The 20,331-nt window shown below is 41.0% G+C and overlaps 1 protein-coding gene across 7 annotated transcripts in view; it reads left to right on the forward strand.

The window, feature by feature from the left end:
• Positions 1 to 20,331, forward strand: part of PEAK1 (pseudopodium enriched atypical kinase 1) — a 280,397-nt gene that overhangs the window by 177,645 nt on the left and 82,421 nt on the right. The window lies entirely within an intron of this gene.

Below are 20,331 nucleotides of genomic sequence, written 5' to 3' on the forward strand. Positions count from 1 at the left end.
TTCATATTACTTCGCGTGCACATTGTATCCCCTGAGCATCCTTGAGGACTGTTTCCTTTTTGCTTTTGAGAACAGTTACATAGCATTGTGGTAAGGACAAAAGAAAATAAAATATATTAAATGTATCCAAGTTTTATTCAATCAAAGAAGAACAAACTGGGATGGAACCAATAATTTTTGTTTTGTTTTTTAATTGGATTTGAATCAGCTTTGCCTTTCATTACCCCCTTCAACATTTGGCAAAATGTTTCTGATCTGCAATTTCCTCTTTTGTTAAATATTAATTGAATTAGATGGAAGGACATGATACAAGTTTGGGTTAGGATAAGAGTGTTCAGTTAATTGACAGGAAGGGACAGAGAAGGAGTATTACCCAAAGTCTGGATCAAAGAACTAGGCAATGGTGTTTGTGTCTAAGAAAATAAATTGGCTCAGCTGGTTTGGAGGTTCTTTGTTGGGGAATAAGAAGTTTAAGTGGTAGACCACTTGAGACGTTTTGATTTTAAATGATATGCAAAGGGAGGCACTGGATCTCTTAGGCTTTGAGCAGATGAAGATATAATGCCCTTCTCCCGCTCCATATCTCTCATCTCTATCACTGCCACTTCCTAAACTATGTTTTAGAAAAAGGGGAAAATGTTGCCTTGGATGATTCCAGAAGACCAAAACCATTTCACTAAAAATCTGACTGTGTAACCATCCCAAAAGAGGAAAAACTCCAAAGGCCCAAATTGAAACATGAAAAAAAATTTCCCATCAATTAGAGCTATTAAAAGTGAAATGAGGGAAGGCCTCCAGCACTAGAGTACCTTATTCCTGGGGGTCTTCAGGCAGAAGAAGAGCACATTTGGGAAAGGGGATACCAACCAACTTCTGGGCTGAGAACTCGACCAGGCAATAATCGGTTACACCTTCTAACTGAGGTTTCTAATTCCATGCACACCTGGGGCATATATTCCATTTTCAGTTGACTTTTTGAGATATGTATATATATTTATGTACATATATAATAAAATCAAAATAATAAACAAATTCAATAATCAAAGCACCTTGCCATTGCTTTTGAAATAAACTTTTTTTTAAAGCTAAGTAGCTAAGAGTTACTATAATCATGTCACATGACTATTCACTAAAACAATGTTGACCTTATAAGGTATTTTGCCTGTATTTTCCCCCTGATCTGAAATTTTTCTTATACAGTAGTAGTCACTTGGCACTTACCATTTTTGACCATTTTTTACTTTGAGCTTCTTAGGATCCTAGTGAATTTGATCATTTGTTTGTAGCCCACCAGTTAAATTGTTTCTTGAGATTGTTTTCTTGAGAAATAATGCCAGAATTTATATTTAAGAGGGTCTTTTAACCAAATTAGAAGCTTATCATTCCTAACTTAGTTCTTGGCATAAATGTTTTGGGTTTTTTTGAAGATTCAGTTTGTCTCATTTATACATCATAAGGGAAGGTTCATAATTAGTTTGTGAACATTTAAGCACTTTTAAGGAACCAAAGGGAACAAACAAGTTTTTCCTCTGTAGTTGAAAGGGTGAGAGCACAATTGGACCATCTGGATGAGCAGAAATTACTTAGAATTCCTTCCAATATAATCAGATGACATAGAGACTTTAAAAGAAAAAGAAAGTGATACTGTTCGTCTCAAAGTTACATTTTTCCAAGTGGCATAAAAACTATTCTGAAAGATGTAAATGATAAAGGGGTGAGCATTTCCTTGGGATCTATAGTGGGACGTCCATCAGGATTTCGATAATGATCTAAGCATCAATGGAGATGGCACTGTCTCCAGCTGGCTATAATTAGGGCTGGATTGTTTCATGCACTGGAGACACTGAGGTTTCTTTTAATTCATGGGATCCACAGCCTCCCCATTCTGCTGCTCATTTCCTGTGACATGAAAGCCTTCATTTATTTCTCACAAAGAATTGGAGTGAAAGCAAACAGAGATGTGTAATGTGGGGTCAACATTATTAACATCTTCATTCTCTGATATGGAAATGCAGGCCTAAGGAATGGTTCAGCCACATTGGCAAAATAACCCAGAGAGCCTCACTTTGAAATAGGTAGGAAAGAGAGAAATGTGGTCAGAGTGCACAGTGGGTAGAGTAAACTCTGACATCTACCATCTGTAAATCATGGTTTCTAATGAGGAACTCTCAGCTGGAGAGATCTAGCAGTGGATTGGAAGCTTTAGTAACAGTTCATTGACAGTTATTTCAGGAGAATATCATATGGGTTGAAATCATACTTTTTATGAACTTTATTTTAATGATGTGTCTGTTTACTTAATCATGTTGTAAAAGTTACCACTGTACCTGAAAAGAGTAGACAGTATGGTTAGGAAAGATTGAGAGGGGCAACTAGATGGCTCAGGAGAGAGCCAAACCTGGAGATGGGAGGTCCTGGGTTCAAATTGAACTTTAGATACTTCCTAGTCACGTAACTCTAATCATTTAGCCCTTACTGCTCTTCTGCTACTAACTTGGATACTTAATATTTGATACTACCAGGTTTTTTTATTCTTTTTTCTTGACTATGTTTCCTTAAGGCACTTAGTATTTTGATACTTTCAGGATTCTTGTGGATCTTTACTCTTAAAACATTTATTAAGCATCAGCTGTGTACTAGGCACTGTGCCAAACCTGGGGATTGAAAAAGAGAGAGAAGCAAAAGACAGTCCCAGCCCTCAAGAGGCTCATAATCTAATAGAGGAGACAACAGGCCAATATGTACGAACAAGCTATTTGCAGGAAAAATAGGAAATAATTAATAGAAAAGACTCTGGAATTAAGAGGGATTGAGAAAGGCTTCTGTATCACAACTCTGCCATCCCTTAATTTAGAGAGTCCATGAGGGTCTATGGTGAGAAAATTATCATCAGCTGATTGCCAGGTCTTTGGTTTTTGAGTCTGAATCTAACTCACCTGGTCCCAACATAGTTGTCTGCCTGACCCATCCTCCAGTTCTTTCTAGCTTAGACCTGCTAAAGCCTGGCATATCCTTAGGGGGAATAAAGAGCCACCTCTGTGCTGGGATATGAATATTATTAGTGGAAGACCACATTTATAATTCATTTCTAATGACTACTCACTGGACCTGAATGGTTGATGGTATAATGAAAGAAACTGTCTTAAAGTATTTTGTGTACTATAGAATAATTATAACGATCGTTTAAAGAATTTATATATATATTTAGACCCTCACCTTCCATCTTAGAATCCATACTGTGCATTGGTTCTAAGGCAGAAGAGCCTTAGAAGGATTAGGCAATGGGGGTTAAGTGACTTACCCAGGGTCACACAGCTAGGAAGTATCTGAGGCCACATTTGAATCCAGGACCTCCCACCTCTAGGCCTGGCTCTCGATCCACTGAGCCATCCAGCCTGATCTATAGTTTTTGAGGTGTAAACATTTCATAAGATACTACACCACTGTCTACAGGAGGTAAAATTGCAGAATTTAATATTTGATCATTTCCTTGTTCAAAAGGTGAAGGAATCAAAAACGATTCTCTTCATCATCTGGGAAGATGGGGTGGAAATGCTGGGAACATTGGGAAGTGATTGGTCTCCCCTAGAAGGTCTTATAGAGGCAGAGAAAGCCTGACATCACCCGACTTGCACCCTAGATTTTAGGAGCTCAGCTTTCAGGGGTTCAGAGGAAGGAATGAAGGGTGAGATTCCAGCGGGGGAAGTCAACCCAGGAGAAATGGAAACACTCACGATGGATATTCTAAAGCCATGAAGGGTAATAACTGATGAGAGAAAAAGAGCCGCTTCTGGAGCTACCCATAGAGGTGCATGGAGAGCTCCACCATCCAACTTAGATTTAAGAAACTGTCTGGAAGATGAAAGCAGGGCCAGAGAACAGAATCTAAATACAGAGTCCAGCCTAGGTCTGTAGGAAGTGCCAGAAGGCCTGAATCAATAAGGAAGCACCTTGAAAGTGGGAGGGAAAGAAGAGGATCCAAGGAGGGAAAGGGCTGCCAACTAGGCTAGAAAGGACGGCCTGGCTGAAGGAAAGCAGAACTGCCCCAGCTGCTTTTTTCTTGTTTTCTCTGCCAAAGAGTATAACTTTTGGTCGGCTGTAAAAGGTGGACCAAAAATGCAAATTGAGAATTAATAGCCCCAGTAAGCGAGGAGATGCTGAAGATGACGTTTTCCTGGAGTCTTTCCCACCTTCCCTGACAGTCCTTGCAAGCGACCCCAAAGGATTACTGTGCAGAGCTCTCCGGGTCTAGCCTTCTTTGGGTTTTTTAAGTCTTGTCTCCATGGGGCATGATGAGGATCAAGAGTGGCTTCTTCTAAGTGTGAAGATCACTTGGAATCGCAGTTGTGCCCAGCCGTCTCGTTCTAAGGTTAGCAAATAGAATGTTTCGGTGTCGACCCAGTTCTTAGACAACGACCTTAAGTGCTACAAGAAAGCACATGGCCGACGGTGGGAGTCTGAAAGCTGAGTTCTGGCCCCTCCCTGACCCTGTTATCTTGGGCAGGTCAAGTAACCTCGAAAACTGGTCCCTTGTTTGGGAAAGTAGAACAAACGTTCCTCGGCTCAGTACCTTGCCTGGCTGTTCCTGACCGTCAGATCCCATAAAGGATTGGAATGCGGATGTAAACAGTAGGATGTGCTCCAGCATCTGGGTCGGCCCCTGCAGGGGGCTAGGTGAGGGCAGTGCATCATCCTAGGGAGGAAAAGCAACTGAGTCACAGGGCACGAAGTCCCAGAGCTCAGCCTCCCACTCCAGGCTCATGGCCCAGAACTGCGCCTCTCCAGCACCATATAAGGGCCGGCCGCTGCAGGCATGGAGCCTTCCTGACCCTCATTCCTCAGCCTCCGTCCATTTGTAAGGGCAAGGACAGACAGGAGGCTGGTTCCAAAGTATGCGGATGGACAGCAGATAGTTTTTATGAGCCTGAACGTCCCTGGATCCCTCCCCTCCCCCCTGCCCACACAGAGAGCCCAGGAGAAGCAGAAGCGGGCCTTCACGAGTAAAGCCAGTGTGCCGCGAGGAGCTGCCGTCTCCCCGTCTCGGCAGCCGTACCACTCCGCCGGGTTCTCATGGCCTGGGCTGCTGGGTTTCTTGGCACTGGTAGCAGCCTCCGACGTGATCTAGTCCAGCCCGGAGCTAGCACAAATCCAGATGCCAAACCCTTCCAGTTGCCACAGACCTGGCACCTGAGGCGGCCCTGCATTTGGCCTAGGTGAGGGAAGTGCCTCCTAGGGAGGACAATCTCTGGCGTGCTCTTTGAGAGCGTCTCCGGAGTGCTTAACGCTTGTTCCAAACGTCAGCTCTACAAGTCCGGGATAAGGAGCGTCTGGAAAGCGTCCTGTGACCCCAGGATCCAACAGAAGACAAATCTGTTTGTGAGATGCAGTTGTATCTTTTGAGATGAAGCACTCTTGATTCAGAGATAATGTGCTAGTGTGTGGCTTCCCCAGTCTATATAAAAGGCCGTTAAGAAACTCATTACTGAGTTATTAGATCTCATTTTTTGGACAAGGAGAAAATGAATTATAATAATTGTGGTGTGTTTATCAACCTAAGACTTTAACCGTGGAAGAAGGAACCTTAGAGGTCATCTCGTCCAACTCCTTCATTTTATGGATGAGACAGTGGGGCGCTGCTCCGGTTAAGAGATTTGCCTGTGATCCTGTGGATTCTTAGTGTTCTCTGACTCCAAATCCAAGGTTCTCTCCAGTGTACCCAAGTGCTACCCTCCTTTTTTCTGTGAAGGTCTGTGTCTCCCTGTTCAGCTCTTTTTTAATAGTGTGATTTGAAGCAGAGTACTGGATTTTTTTATGCCTTAGTTTCCCAATCTGTGAAATGGAGAATTTGAAGATCCCTTTTAACTCTTTATGATTACCTGCCACTTTATTTTAGTTTCATGCATATCTTAAGAGGGAAAAAAACTATGACCCAAAACTAAAAGGATATTTTGTCCTTGGTTCCCGAGAAATTCATACTGGAAGTAGCAATACCTAATAGACTATACCTGGCTTGTGTAATGCTGCCTCATTTTTAACTCCCTCTGTTTCAAGTAAAATGCAGTTGTGCTTTTCCTTTATTAAATTAAAATGGGCATCTGTCTTTTGAGCTTATATAAAAAATAGCCTTGGGTAAGGCAAACCACTAGTGGTTCTTTCTATTTTAATTCAAACATATATGGGTCCACTCACTTCATCCTGAAGCTTTACTGAAATAATATTATAAAATTAGTGGAGCCCATTATCATTTTCTGAACTATCTCATTGAAATTATAAGTAGAGTTATAATGGTTTTCTCCAAATGACTTTAATTCTCTGGTCTGTTATTAACTAAGGCATCCCTATATAATATATCAATTTTTTGTTAGTTTTAAAGGCTTTATTATATTGGGGATTCAGTATAATTAGGGTCAGCCTATAGACAGATGCATGGAGTTTCTGTGCCATCATACTTCTCAAATGAAGTAATATGTATAAAGTGCTTTGTAAACTGTACAGTGCTATATAAATATCAGCCATCATCTTTATTGTTGTTTTTACTTTTTTCTTAGGCAAACCTAAATCAGTAATCAAATTAGTGTTGAGTTTTTACTATGACCACAGCTAGACACTATGAAGGATACTAACAGAAATATTCATACAGAATATCTGTCCTTACAGAGCCTCGCCTCTTGTTTCTAAGGCCTGAGACAACTGGAGAACTTTAGGTAATTTGATTTGTGAAAATAGTTTTGGATCAGAGATCACAAGATCCAAGATCTTGCAGGAACTGATGCAGAGCAAAATAAGCAGAACTGCACACCATAACAGCAATATTGGACAATGATTATCTGTGAAAACTGAATACTCTCAGCAGTGCAGTGATCTGGGACAATCCTGAAAGACTTATGATGGAGAATGTTATATACTTCAGAGAAAGAACGGTTGGAGTTGTCTTTCACATCAGTGCATATTTAGTCTATCTGTTCATAATCATTAATTATTACTATTTAATATAATTAATACTATGATGCTTTGATAATAAAATAATAATAATCAATGAAGAGTTTCTTAAACCCCTCTCTAGTTCTACCAGGGAAAATAGAAAACTAGAAAATTATTCCATTGAGAGTCTCCCAATTTTTAATGATAAATTATATTTTATATAAAAATAATTTTATTTGGTAACAGAAGCGGCCAAATGTATTTTAACAAGTATAAACTAAAAATCAAAACAGCTCTGATGTATCACTTTAAATTCATCAGATTGGTTAAGAAAACAGAAAAAGAAAATGATAAATGTTGGAAGGAATTTGAGAAAAGTACACTAATGCACAGTGCACCATATAGAAAACCCTTTGGAATTATGCCTCCAAAGCTATTAAATTGCACATACCCTTTGACCACTTTATACTACTACTCAATCTATACCCTATAGAGATGAAAGAAAGAGGAAAAGGATCCATCTGGTCAAAAATATTTATAGAAACTCTTTTTGATGGCAGAGAATTAAAAACTGAGGAGATGTCTATCACTTGGGGAATGGCTGAGCAAGGTTTAGTATATTAATAGGATGGAATACTGTAATGCTATAGGAAATTAAGGGAATGATTTCAAAGGAACCTGGGAAGATTTGTATGAACTGCTACAGAATAAAGTGAGCAGTAAGCAATAATATTGTAAGAATAATCAACTTTGACATTTTTAGGAATTCTAAGGACTCAGGATGAAGCATACTTTCTAACTCCAAAAAGATAACTGACAGACGTAGAAGGCAAAATGAGGCATACATTTTTCTCTTGTTCCTTTTGTTATTTTGTTTTTTGACATAGCTAATGAAGAAATTTGTTTTTCATAACTATAATATTGGTAATGGATTCTATTTTTCTTGTCAGTGGTTGGGGGAAGGAGAGGGAGAGAATTTGTAACTCAAAATTGAATTCTTTTTTTTTTTAAAGCAAAAGCTAAAGATATAAAATCATAGATTGTGAGCTAGAAGAATTCGGCCATCCAATTGACCCCCTCCATTTTTGCGGATGAGGAAATTGAAACAAAGAGAAATTTGAGAGAATCGCCCTAACAGTCTGAAGCAAGATTTGAAGTGACTTCCTCTCTTTAAGCCCAGGGCCCTAAATTGCTAGACAATAGTTCATATGCAAAGAACCTGAGAATTTTAATGGGCTGAATGTAAGTCAACAACAGAGCATGACAGCCAAAAATTCTAATATTTTCGCTGTATCCATAGCAATACTTATATCTCAGAAGTGGTTAGGATCAGATGAGAGAAGCACTTTGCAAAACTCAGAGTTCTGTAGAAATGTTAACTGTAGTTATGTGTTAATCATTCACAGTTTAAGAAAAATAACCAAAGTGGATGAAAGCTTTATAATGCCAAGCCTGGGCCATGGAACCAAACAGGGGAGCCAGGGCGTATCTTGGAAGATGCCACAGGCAGGCCTCAGAATGAAGGAGCACTGCGTGACATTGGGGACATCGTATGGCTCAGTAACCGCAGCATCTGTCCATCATCCTTTGCAGTGGCCACAGGCTGGGTTCTAAATGGCTGGAGATGCTATTGCAGGGCAGTCTTGGCATGAATCTAGAAATCTTGAGTTTGAGCATCAGCTTGGACTCTAATGAACTTTTTGGACCTTCCTGAATCTTAGTTGCCTCATCTACAAAGTGGAGCCAATGGGTCATTATCATAAAACCTCTGGAAGCAAAGTCCTCCATCAACCAGAAAGTAGAATTCAAACGCCTGCCCCTTCAGTGCTGGCCATTCAACAAACATTTAAATCCTACTGCGTAGCAGCCTTTGTGCTGCCTGCTGTAACTCCAGAACAGGTCCTGCCCTCAGGGAGCTTCTCTTCTACCGGGCTTGCTTATTTTCTTGTCCTGGAATGGGTAAATGGTTGCCCAGAGTCTGGCCGGAGGTCAGGTTTTCTCCTCCAAGACCAGCTGCACTGTCATTTCCCTGGCCCACACTTCCTTTGTGGGGGTGTCCTGAGCAGAGGAAGGAGGGCTTCATGACAACAGTAAGAGCATAGAGATGTGTACTGTGGCCGCTGTGGAGGCTTAGAATCAGAACATTTTAAGTGTCATAAGCACACTTTCCAGAGCACGAGGATTGCAGTTCCAAGGATTTTGTTTCAAATCTATTCTGTCCCTCCCTACCTTTGGGCCTTGGGATAACCCACTCTGGATAACTGGAAAATGAAGGGAGTAGACTAGACAACTACACAGGTCCCCTGTGACCCTGAGTAAGTATAAAATCTCCTCATTTACCGATGATGGCTTAATACATGAACACATGTGTGGCACCTCCTTACAACAGGCTAGGCCTTGTGCTAAGTACTGGGGAGACAGAAGGGCAGACAGTTCCTGCCCTCCTGAGCTTATAATCTCATGAGAGAGGCAACGTGGAATAAAATATATATAAAACAAACTATACATGAGACGAATAGGAAATAGTTAAAAGAGGGAAAACATTGGAGTTAGGAAACATAGAAGTTAGAATTTTTGTTGAGACTTAAAGGAAGCAATAGGGCAGCTAGGCGGCATATTGGATAAGGTGCTGGCCTGGGAGTCAGGAAGACTCATCATCCTGAGTTCAAATGTGGCCTCAGCTACTTTCAACCTTTGTGCCCTTGTTTTACCTCAGTTTCCTCCTCTGTAAAATGAGCTGGAGAAGGAAATTGACAAGCCACTCCAGGATCTTTGCCAAGAAAATCCCAAATAGAGTCATGTAGAATCAGGCTAAAAAATGACTGAAACAGCCGCAAAAAAGGGAAGCCAGAGAGGTCAGTAGTCAGAGCTAAGGAGGAGAATATTCTCAGCATGGGGGTCAGTGCTGAGGGCCTGAATGTGTTATTCATGGAAGAGCCAAGTCAGTGTCACCAGATCGAAGAGGTCGTGTCAAGGAATAAGGTGTGAGAAGACTGGAAAAACCTGGGGCATTTGGTACTCGCTCCTGGAGGCCATAAGGAGTCACTGAAGTTTGATGGGGAGGGAGTGACACAATTAGGCATCACTTCAATGGCTGAATGGAAGATATGGACAAGAGTGTCTTGAGACTGGTGACACGCCAGCCCCCTCCCTGCCACCCCCAAAGCAGGCTATTGCAGTAGTCCAGGAGTGGGGATGAGGACCTGCACCAGGGTGGGGGCATTGACACAAGAAAGATGACGGGCCTGGCAACAGCTTGGCTCCTGGGGACTGGGGAGAACAGTGAGGAGTCCAAGACGGCTCCTGGGTTGGGGGCCTGAGGGACTGAGAGAGTGGGGCTGCCTCCTATCGTGAGAGGGAAGGATGATGAATTCAGCCTGGGGGCTGCCTGTATGTGTTACTGTCTCCACAAGGAGTCTGCTTTTTTCAAAAGTGATTGCCAGAACGTTTCCATTCACTCTTAGCATCATTTCAGGAGAGTAACAGTGAGACTGAAGTCCTCCAAATAGGAAATTGCAGACATTTTCCTATATTTTCTTTGCTTTGAAGTTTCGTGTTTATGTTGGCTTTTTAGGCATAATGTTAATGAACTCAAAAAAAAAATAAGCACTTCTGCTCCTGAAATAAAAGGCTTATATGTGCACGATACAATATTAAACCTGCTTTGTTGATAATACCGTGAATTCACAAAAATAATCAGCACCACAGCGAGTTTCACTTGGAAATCAAGCAATACAAATTGAGTTCTCTGAAAAGTAATACATTTTACTTTCAGATAAGTTTTCTCAACACTTCCTCGTTACAATAGAGTGACATTTTGTTTTTTGGAGCGGCACTTGTTCCATGTAGGCTGGCTGATTTCTCCTCCTTGTTACCTGAAATAGAAAAGGCCTTGGCCGTGGGCTGTTGGTGTTGTGTGTTTTAGTGGAGTGCCCATTCCCCTGCAGGAATGGCTTTGTGAACCCGTGGGGCTAGTTGGTGTGGTAAAGGTAGAAACAGAAGAGCAAGGCCTTATCAGAGTCACTGTCTCTTTTTAGCCTTTGAAGTTGCATCTTTGTTGCCCTTTGTTCTTTGTAATGCCCCCTGAAATTGCACTTCCTGGTCCATCTATCGCAAACTTGAACCCGATCATTTGGCCTGACCCAGAATATCTGGCTTGCTGTTCTGTTGGTAGGTGTTATTGGTGATGCTTTGTGGCTGCGTTCATTATTGCAGTCATCCAGACGTGACTATAGGATAAACAGTATTTCAGATGGCTGTAACATTGGGAGGGACCCGTGGGGCATCCTGGAGTGAAATGAGGGAGAAGCTCCCCATTGACCCTTTGGCTGAGCTTGAGAGAGAAGCAACATGAAGTAATCTTCCTATATAACGGATGGTTTAGAAAAGTGTTTCCACCAGCAGCAGGGAAAATCGCCACAGGTTGCCCTTGAAATGGAAGTGACTGAGTTCCTGCTCTTTAGAGAGGGTGCCTGGAACACAGAGGAGTGGCTTCTGTGTCCAAGAAGAGCCCAGATCAAATGGGTAAAGCTGCTAAGGATGGAGACAGACAGACTGTTCAGAAATGAACATCTCTGGCCTAGAGAATTCCGTGGGGAAGATGAAGATTCATAACCATCTCTGATAGGAAGAGAGCCTCTAGTCTGCCCCTCTACTGCCCTCCACGAACCTTCCTTGGGAAGGCAGCTTTCATCACATGCCAGTGCAATCAGGGAGTGGCCGCCGAAATTAAGGGGACATCCTAATGAGTCACTAGGACGATGGCTAAACAGTCCTCTAATGGAAACAAAGCTGAGTTTTCTTCTGTTGCAGATTCTGTCCCTTTGGAAGGCTTACTGAGGATTTGCACTCACAAAGTCAGCTGAACCTGAGCCGTGTGGCTATTGACCCTTGTGCCTTTTTAGGGAGCCAAACTGGGGATTTCTCTATACTTGAATCCACAGATTATTAATTCTCCTTTTAGCCAGCTCTAGCCAGAGACAGGACGGCAAGGAAAAGATGGTATTTTTTTAAAGGAAACGGATCTGATGCTCTCTCCTCCTTATCATATCCTCATCGTGCTTTGGGGGTAATTAGAACCAGGAATATAATTCAAGTGTACTGGGTCCAGTTACGAGCTTCTGATGAGTCTATCTATCTTGTCTTGGTTGGATGTTATGATTTATTCCTCTGAGTTTAGGATTAAATGCAAGGATCTGAGGGAAGGTGAAGCTTCATTTCTTTTAGAATAAGTCTGATTTCATCATCTTCACCACTGCAGAGTCTTTGAAGGGATGTAGCCCAGAATATGTAGTCATGGTCCCTGTGCTTAAAGTTCCGGGAACTAGAAGAGACATTAGAGATCCTTCATTGTAACACCCCCATTTTACAGATTAGGAAAGGCAGGCCACCACCAGGACAAGTGACTTGCCCAGGGTTTTCTGGCTATAATATTCAGTTTTCCCTGCAATATGCCATAGTGGAGTACCACTGGACTGAGGATTTAGAATATGAACTGGGAGGAAAAGGTAGTGAGTGGTAGACTCTGTCCCCCTTCCCTCTGTTTTTTAGCCATTTGAATCTGCACAAATTATTTTACCTCTAGCTCAATTTCCTGAACTCTATAATGATATATATGTTAAGGGTAAAAATTAGGGTTGTTGACTGAATATATTATACTAATGGTTTCCAGGGATTAAAATTCAATCCCAATAAAATACTCAAGTCAGTTTGGGATTTTTATGATGGTTTAAATTACAATAGTAGGAAGAAATGAAGAAGAGAGAGAGGAAAAGGAATTGGACTACTCTGGTAAGCCAGATAGGAGTTCAGAGGCCTAGGCCAAGGGGCCTTCTCATCTACCTTGACTTCCAGCCACTAGGCCTCCCCTGAGATGAGGAGCCTCCTAGGAATATAGCACTTTAGGAGATAAAAGAAAAGAGGAATCAGCCCAAACCACTCACCAAGCACACTACAGAGCTTCTCCCAGTCACCTCACTGCCAAGCCACAAATGCCAAAACCTGCCAAGAGCTGCAAGCATGCCAAAAACACCACCACGAGCTCTCAAAGCTGAAAGAACCCAGCGTCTCCGCAAGAGAGATGAGCGAGAACATGAGAGAGAAGTGACACGAAATATATAGACAGTTCCTTACATCACTTCCTGTGTCTCACATGTACCAGTGGTAGCTTAAGTTTGACTTAGGGACAGCCCAGGGGTCTGTCAATTGTTTCTTATTTGTCACTTGCTACCACATGTCATCCTCCTCAACACTTAATCCTTAGGTAGGGGTGTATACATTCCTGGTTGCTAAAATTTCTAAAGACTAAGTAGGGTGTTGTAAATCTAGAATTCACATATATAAAAAATACTTTGCAAACCCTAAAATGGGATAATAAGGTGAGATTGTGGTATTTATTATTATAGCACAACACCCCCCCCCCATGATACAAAATTAGCTATAATCAGAATACTCTGTTTTTATTAATGAGTCCAAGATTCTATATCATGAGAAAGGGTAATAAATCATCCTTGTAAGTTATCCTGCCACCTTTATAAGCTAATATTGGCACAGAATTTCACAAATAGTAGGTACCCAGTAAATATTTTCTGAGGGAATGGGCAGCCTGTAGAGAGGAAAGAGAAGAGAATAAACAAACATTTATTAAGACCTTCAATGTGCCAGGCACCATGCTAAACTTTACAAATGTTTACCTATTTTGATCTTTACAAAAACCCTCAGAGGTGGGTACTATTATTGATCTTGATTTCACAGTTGAGGAAACTAAGGCAGAAGAGATTAAGTTGACTTGCCCATGATCTCACAGCTAGCAAAAAGTGTCAGAGTCTGGATTTGATCTTCCTGATGAGGCTCAACACTCTTTCCACTGCGTTACCCAATTGCCTCTGGGAAAGGCCTAGGGTGTTATCTACCCTCTTATATGATTAAAGAGGCAAAAAAGGAAAATATTAAAATTCATGGCTAAACTTTGGCTAAAAGGGTAAGACTATATATAACTTCTTTTATAAAAAGACATTTGCTATGTAAAACCAATGACATTTCATATATGATGGGCCTCTGCGTATCTTAGTCTCATGGCCAAAAGTTGAGAAAAAAATCAATAAGAAGCTTACCCATTTGCTCCAGAGTCTCAAAATATACTCACTAATTTGATTTCTTACCATCCTGTCAATGCTTCTGTCATCCTTATTTGAGAAAAAATCAATTTGTCTGTCATAAAAATTCAGAAGATTGAGCCTGAAGCACATTCAGGCATTATTTTGTTTTTATTTGTATTTGCATGTGTCTTAAGTTTTATTCCTTGTTTTCTCATACAAATAGCTTACAATATTAAAGCAGTCCAGCTACTAAGGTCTCCCTTAGGTCAAGGAACAGCCTTCTTTACCACTCCTTTAGAATTCTTTGAATGGTTTTTGCCTTTGCCACAGGGCTTAAAATCTTGAGGGCCCTCAGAGGCCATCTACCACAGTCCAGTTCCTCAAATATAGGATTCAGCTTGCTTTTCTTATATTTATATTCCTAGCATTTATTTAGCTCAGAGCCAGGCACATAATAAGCACTTAAATCAATACTATATCTATCCATCATCCATCATCATCATCTGTCCATCTAAAGCCTTTATCTCCACTATCTACTCACTCACTCTGTAGATCTCGATCTCTCTCTCTCTCTCTCTCTCTTTCTCTCTCTCCCTCCCTCTCTCTCTCCTCCCCCCCCCTTCCTTAAAGTTGTTCATTAGCCCTTATTATTTCATGTTTGTATTCCTTCCAGCATGAAGAGTTCAGCATGACTGCATTCACTATTTTGCTGAAGACGTCTTCAGCAATGTCTTCTACAAGAATGTCATTAACTTTACCATTTCTGCAACATTTTCCACCATTTCACCAATAGAACCTCTCTCTGTCTTTCTCTCTCTCTGTCTCTTTCTCTGTCTCTCTGTGTCTGTCTGTCTGTGTGTCTGTCTCTCTCTCTCTCTCTCTCTCTCTCTCTCTCTCTCTCTCTCTCTCTCTCTCTCAATTGAGCAAATATTTGCTCAGTACTTAAGTATGTACAAGGCCCTGGGACTAGATGGAAAACGCTGACCAAGTTACCCAATCTCACCCAGTCTGGGCCTTCAAGGAATTTTCTCTCTAGTACATTCCCAGTTTCCTCCAAAGCTTACTTGGTGTTGTAGGCTTTTCTCTTCCCCTTATATATGTTATTAACTTCCAGACTCTAGGAAAACTCTTCTTATGTTACTGTATTTTAAAGTGCTTTTCTTTCGTATTTCTAATGCTACCTTCTGCACACTGTCTGAGTGAGTGTGCACAAGTAATAATCCTAGATTTAAAGGCCCTTCAGGGCAAGAACTGTCTTAATTCATCTTTGTATCTCCACCAACACTTTCTTGCATAGGCAGCAATTAAATTGTTGTTCTCCCCTGCCACCCAGTGTCCTGGTCCATCAAGGAAAGAAAATTAATCTTAATTTTAACCAGCCAAAACAAAATGATTAGCAAGGTGAACTTATTGTGTCTGTATTCCTCCTTCATAAAGAAGAATCATGTAACTGGAGCTCCCCTCCTGGGTCAGCCCCTCAAGTCATGCTCACAAGTCGCATCCCTGAGGTGTATATATACTGGGGAGTCTGCACTCCTACCTCTCCTTTCAAAGCTCTACCTTTGTGTTTACCTTTAATAATCAGCCAGAGAACACCAATAGCTCAGGTCCAAGTCATTTACTAAAGTGGCAGAGCATGAACATAAGTAACAAAATATTTCTCCCAGAAACCTGAAATCCATTCTGCCACAACTGCCTAGTGTCAGTGAGAACCATGGACACAGCCTGGGTGCCTGGCACACTATTAGAGAGCCCAGTGACCTTTCCCTTCTCTTGATAGCTTCACACTGTTCTTGGGCACAGTTGGCTCTGCTAGTGGGTCACTCCTGAATGCTCAATGGCCAGAGGAAGGCTCTCTCTGGTCTCCTTTCCCTAGAATGCTTGTCAGCAAAGGCATGGCTGATCCTTTGACTGACCAATGGCAAGCTGCCCTCTAGCACCTTCAAGTTTGCCTGGAAAACTCAGCCAGTTTGTTATGTCAATACTTATTTACTTGTTTGCATTTCTAAGGGAAAGCTAAAGCCTAAAGCCTTAATATTGAGGTTTTTTAACATTTTTGGTATCCTGGGTCCAGGCCAACTTTTGGGCACCTTGCAAGCAGTTTTTAAATAATGCATAGAATGACAAAGGAGAAACGAATTAAAAATTAAAAACCTAGGCTCATGGAACCAAGTTAAAAAACCCTTCCTTCAGACCTCACTGTCTCTACCTCACCCCTCTCTTCTATAATTTCATCAGCTATGCAGAGCTGAAATCATTTGCCTGAAACATCCCAATCCAATTAATCATTCAATATATATTAAGTACCTATTCTTTGCCTAAGCACTGAACAATCCTGTTCTGCCCAGTTTGAATTCCAAGAGGTTTTTTTTGTTAAATCCTTAATTTCTGTCTTGGAATCAATACTAAATATTAATTCTAAGACAGAAGAATGGTAAGGACTAAGCAGTCTGGGTTAAATGACTTGCCCAGGGTCACACAGCTAGGAAATAGAGGCCAGTTCTGAATCCAGGACCTCTTATCTTCAGCCCTAACTCTGTCCACTGAGCCACCTAGCTGCACCAGTTTTTAAAAATAATTTTTGCATTTCCCTGCCAGTATCTTTCTCTTTTGCCCTGAGTTACCCTCATTTTCCTGGAGAGGAAATATTTTCCTACTGGAGAGTAGGAAAAATCCTAGACTTAAGAGAAAACTTGTATGTGAGGCCAGGTTCACACATTTAGCAGCCTTGTGATTCTGAAACTATTCTTTAGTCTCTCCACTTCTCCGTTTACTCATCCATTAAATAAAAGATGACAGAAGAGAAACGGTAGAGCAGGGGAAAAAAATATTTGGATCAAAAGTCACCAGCAATAATTTGGGATGCAAGATGCACAGGGAATTGACACATCCCCGCCATGTAGAAATGGTCAAAGGAGATGAGCAATTTTCAAAAGAAAAAACTGCATACTATAAATTACTACACTCTTAATTCATTACCAGAAAGAGAAATAGACACTAAAATACCAAGCAAATTGGCAAGGTTAATGCAAAGCCTCACAAGACCATCAATCTAGAACTTGATAAACTTTTAAAAGGGTCCATGGAGGCCAATTCTCATTTTACAGGTGAGGAAATTGAGACTCAGAAAAGGTTAAGTGGGGTGCATAAGGTCACTTAGAAATAAGAGTCTCATGAGAAGAGCTGGACGAAGGACCAGAATGTATCTGTATCAGAAACTGGTGTAACTCAGTTCAGTAGAATGCAAGAAAAGTGAAGTCAAAACCAGAAACAAGGAAAATATGTCCCCATTGATTGGGGAAAGGTTGAAAAATCTCTGGCCTCAGAATATCCTAGAATATTATTGTGCAGTCATAATAAGCGAAAGGTTGGATTCAGAGAAACTTGGAAAGATTTATATGAACTGGTAAAAAGTAAGCGGAACCAAGAGAATAGTACTCACAGTTACCACATCAGTATAAATTAAGATCACTAAAGGGAAGTGTTTAAGTAATTGAAACCAGTGAATGTTCTGGAGAACCAGTAGTAAAACATCCCTCTTTCCTCACACAAAGAGGTGGGGAGCTACAAGATAGTGGACTGTGTACATTGTAAGGGGGCATCACTGTTTTTGCTTCATTGTTTTTTTAATCATGGTGACTATCATGGTGATTACAAAACTGAAAGTGTCAATAAAATGGGTTTTTAATAAAATATAAAATGAAGGGTTGGAGGACATGATCTCTTAGGGATAACTACCTAGTTATAACATCCTGTGATCCTTTGATGTTAGTGGGTTATTTCTTAATGCCTTTGTAGACCTGACTGTGGCACCCTGAAGATCTCCCACAGTTCTAGGCATCTCTCTCAGACAATGAGTGGCAGAAAAATTGTCACCTTGCATTGGTAGCAGGGGTTTTCTTCCCTGGAAGTTCCCTGTGCCAGTGAAACTATGGGTATAATCCTTGTCCTTGTCTTTTACATGTATCAGGCATATATTTATGCACTGAGAATCTCAGCCAGTCTGTTAATTATACATATTTAAATAACCTTGGTAATTTGAAATGTCACTCCATTTGTATTTAGAATACATAGAAAATTGTAAAGATAGATCCAAGAAAACATTGTCTTGCCATTTCTCCACCACAACTTTTGATACCTAAAATTGTATAGAGCACTTTGAGCTTTTGAAGCATTTTCACATTTAATCCAGAATAACTATTTACAACAAATTTTAAAGTTATACATTGTCTTTCTTCTCTGTTTGGAGAATGGTTACATTGGTATTTCAGGAATTAAAACCAGGCTGTGTCAGCTTAACATCACATTGCAGTGAGGTTCTGCTGAGTGTGAATATTTCATTCTGCCTGCTAGCTCCTCTGTTACAAATTCCTCCAGAAGCCAATCTCCTTGGATTTTTAAGGATTCAATAATCTGGATTACTTTAGCTTTGTTATCACTTAAAATTGGAATGATGAGATTTTAGAGTTGGGTGATGACTTAGAAATCATACCACCCACCCAGAGGAAAAACTGAGACTCAGAGAAGGGGAGTTGTCCATGCTGAGGAGGAGCCAAGATTCCAGCCTGAGTCTTGTGGCTCTAAGGATAGCAGCCTTTCCATTGGGCCATGTGGTGGCAATTCACAGCAAAAGATAGGTTTTGTTTTTCTTGAAATATTTCCAGACTTTATTTGGTGTTATAATGGGGGAAAGCCACGAGAGAGAAGCCAAGGAGAAAGACTGTTCTTTTGCTGGTAATAGTCCTTCCATCTACGTACTATTACCACCACATCCTTTTATTTCTAGTGGCCTTGAACCTGACCAAACTAAAGGGAAAGCATTGATTTTCTTTTTTCTTTGTTAAGAATTGATTAAATACTTAGAGCATAATGGCAAGCATGAATATTTAATTCCCATGAACTTTGCTAGCATTTAACAAGGCCAAGCTTGGCTGCTTTTGTGGTATTTTCTCATGAAGTATACACTTAGAAAACCTCGCTGAGAAGGGGGTCCCCTTTGTTTACACTGTATTCATTTGGCTGTAGATAGAAGATTCACTCTGCTCTTGGCATCCTGGGTATTTAATGATGCCCTCCTTACAAGTGTTAGAGGTTTCAGACGAACAAAGAATGACCAGTACAGCTTTTGGAACGCTTGTGTTACTAGGGTTGTCTTTAACCAAGAAGGGCAATCACGTTAACAAAGAGGCAAAAGCATGCCATTTATGTGGAGTCCTTTGAAACAAATTCTATTGAAAGACTGAGACTTCCATTTAACCTGCATTTCCTAGCCTCTGTGCTGGGTGAGGCTGAGGCACTTACTAAGCCAAAAATGAAACTGTCCCTGAAGCCTTTGGGATTGACTTTCTGTCTGGGGAAGGAAGGAGGAAGGCAAAACAGACGCTGTGCAGCACCCAGGGAAGGGAAGGGAAGGCTGGTGCTGGTTTCCCAGTGGTTTGGGAATATTGAGGTCAGAAGAGAATCCTTTCATCTAGGGACACCAGGCAGGCTACTGGAGGAGGTAGCATCTACACTGAGCTTGAGCCTTGCAGGGAGATGAAGATTATGATAGGCAGAGGGAGCAGAAGATCCAGAGCTTCCCTGGAGGAATGAGGCCTGGGCAGTTAGCATTTATCAAACAGTTCTTACATTCAGAGTCACCGTGAAAAGAAAGGCCCCTGCCCACAAGGAGCTTTTATTCTCCTTCAAATCAGGCTGGCCTGTAGACCAATAATGTGAAGGGGTAAAGATAAAGACATGCTGGAAAGGTAGGTCTCGGCAATATAGAGCATTAAATCCCTTGCTGTTCCATTCTAGGGTTTTATCTTGTAGGCTATGGGGAGCTATTGAAGATTTTAGAAGATGACCCAGTTAGAGTGATGCTTCAAAAAGATTCTTTTGTCAGATATGTAAAGGGTGGATTGAAAAGGAAAGAGTCTGGAAGCACTGAGGCCAATTGTGGATAGTTTTTGTGTTTTTTGCTCATACTGTAGGTTATGTGTTTCTGGATGAGACACTACAGGAACATTTTGATGCTTAAACTATTTTTAGAAGAGAAAATGCTGAAGGAAAGCTGCAACTACAGGAAGACTTTAGTGACAAGAACCAGGGTGCGGGAACCTTTTATCCTCTTCAGATCTTCCAAGATCTTTGAACCCCCTGTGATTTAGACCTCAGCTCTCTTAATTCATCCAAAGATCAGCATCTGTTAACAAAGGATCAATCAGTCAGTGTTAAATTTAATTGTGGTTGGACTCTTAATATTTATATAGATGGTGGCCAGGGATTTAATTTTTAAATCCCAAAATTAATTACTAAAGTAAATGGAATTTAT

The sequence above is a fragment of the Monodelphis domestica genome, chromosome 1 (assembly GCF_027887165.1).
Source record: "Monodelphis domestica isolate mMonDom1 chromosome 1, mMonDom1.pri, whole genome shotgun sequence".
NCBI classification, from domain to species: Eukaryota; Metazoa; Chordata; class Mammalia; order Didelphimorphia; family Didelphidae; genus Monodelphis; species Monodelphis domestica.